Source organism: Galeopterus variegatus, unplaced genomic scaffold (assembly GCF_000696425.1).
Source record: "Galeopterus variegatus unplaced genomic scaffold, G_variegatus-3.0.2 Scaffold3238, whole genome shotgun sequence".
Taxonomy (NCBI): Eukaryota; Metazoa; Chordata; class Mammalia; order Dermoptera; family Cynocephalidae; genus Galeopterus; species Galeopterus variegatus.
The window spans coordinates 188,314-190,773 of NW_007729349.1; positions in this window are offsets into that span (position 1 = coordinate 188,314).

The following is a 2,460-nucleotide window of genomic DNA, read 5'->3' on the forward strand; positions in this document are numbered from 1 at the left end:
AACATTTTCAGGTCCTAGGGATTAGAAATAGATTCTTTGGGGACATTTTTTAGGCTATTACAGGGAGTTTTTTTTTTTTTTTCCCCCCTTTTTGTCTTTTTTCGTGTCCAGCAATGGATTGCAACCCTCAGTGTCACGCCCGCACCGGACCGGGACCGGCAACGGGATCGCNAGCCAGTGAGTGGGAACCGGTCTGTATGTGGGATCCGAACCCTCGGCAGGAGCACTGCCGCACTCCTAAGCGGCGCACTGTAGCAGTGTGCCACCGGGCTGGCCCTACAGGGAGTTTTTAAAAAGCTTGATGTCCAGAGCCAGATAAAGACACTACAAGAAAATAAAACTACAGACAAATACTTCTGATGAACACTCAACAAAATGCTAGCAAACAGAATTCAACAGCCCGTTAGAAGGATTATACACCATAACCCAGTGGGATTTGTTCTTGGAATGCAAGGATGGTTCAATATATAAAAATTGATCAATGTAATGTGCCACATTAATAGAATGAGGGTAAAAAAAACCATGATCATATCAACTGATACAGAAAAAGCTTTTGACAAAATTCAACACCCCTTTATGATAAAAATATGGAAACTAGAAATAGAAGGAAACTACCTCAATATAATAAAGGTTGTATACGAAAAGCCCAAAGCTAATGTCATACTCAGTGTTGAAAGAATGAAAACTTTTTCTTTAAGATCAGGAACAAGACAAAGATATACACTTTCTCCACCTCTATTCAATACAGTACTGAAATTTCTAGCCAGGGCAATTAGGAAAGAAAAAGAAATAAAAGGCATTAAAATTGGAAAGGAAGAGGCAAAATTATCTCCATTTGCTGATGACGCAATCATATATGTAGAAAACTCTAAAGATCCACAAAAAACTGTTAGAATTTAATAAACAAATTCTGCAAAGTTGCAGGATCAAAATTAAAATACACAAATCAGTTGTGTTTCTAACAAGAAAGAGTCTGAAAACAAAATTAAAAAAAAAACATTTGTAATACCATTAAATAGAATAAAATACTTAGAAACAAACTTAGCCAATGAGGCAAAAGACATGTACACAAAAACTACAAAGTTGCTGAAAGAAATTAAAGAAATTAAATGGGAAGACATTCCATCATTGTGGATTGGTAGACTTAATATTGTTAAGATGTCAATACTACCCAAAGTGATCTACAGATTTAATGCAATCATTATCAAAATTCCACTGGCATTTTTCCAGAAATAGAAAAACACCTTTAAAATTTACTTGAAAATTCAAGGGACCCCAAATTGCCAAAACATATTGGCAAAGAAGACAAAGTTATAGGTCTCACACTTCCTGATTTCAAAACTTACTACAAAGCTACAGTGATCAAAGTAGTAATACTAACACAAAGAGAGCCAATGGCATACAACAGAGAGCCCAGAAATACTCTCACACATATGGTTAAATAATTTTTGATAAGGGTGCAAGACCATGTAATTCAATGAAAGAAAAGACAGTTTTTTCAACAAATGGTGTTGGTAAAATTAGACATCCACATGCAAAAGAATAAAGTTGGACACTTTTCCTATACTATATACAAAAATTAACTCAAAATTCATTAAAGACCTAAGTGTAAGAGCTATGAAACTCTTAAAAGAAAACGTAGAGAAAATGTTTCATGACATTGGATTTAGAAATGAGTTCTTGCATTTGACACCAAAAACAGACAAGAAAAGAAAAAAAAAAAAAAGAAAAATTAGACTACATCAAAATTAAAAATTTCTGGGCATCAAAGGACACAGCCAATAGAGTGAAAAGGCAACTCATAGAATGGGAGAAAATAGTTGCAAATAATGTACCTTATAAGGGATTAATATACAGAATATAAAGAACTCCTACAATTCAACAACCAAAAAACTAAACAACCCAATTTAAAAATGGGCAAAGGACTTGAATAGACATTTTTTCCTAAAAGACATACAAATGGCCAATATGCAGATGAAATGGTGCACAATATCACCAGTCATTAGAGAAATGCTAGATCAAAACCACAATGAGATATCACCTCGCACCCCTTAGGATGACTACTATATATTAAAACAAACAAAAAAACAAAAAAACCCAGAAAATAACAAATGTTGGAAAGTATGTGGAGATACAGGAACACTTGGTGGGAATGAATTGCCATATGATCTAGCAGTTCCACTTCTGGGTATACACCCCAAAGAATTTAAAGTAGGGTTTCAAAGAGACAATTGTCCACCCATGTTCATAGCAGCATTATTCACATTAGCTGAAAGGTGGAAGCAACCCAAGTATACATCAACAGAGGAATGGATAAACAAAACGTGATATATACTCACAATGGAGTATTTGTCAGCCTTAAAAAGGAAGGAAATATGGGCCGAGCCCGTGGCGCACTTGGGAGAGTGCAGCGCTGGGAGCGCAGCAGTGCTCCTGCCGTGGGTTCGGATCCTATATAGG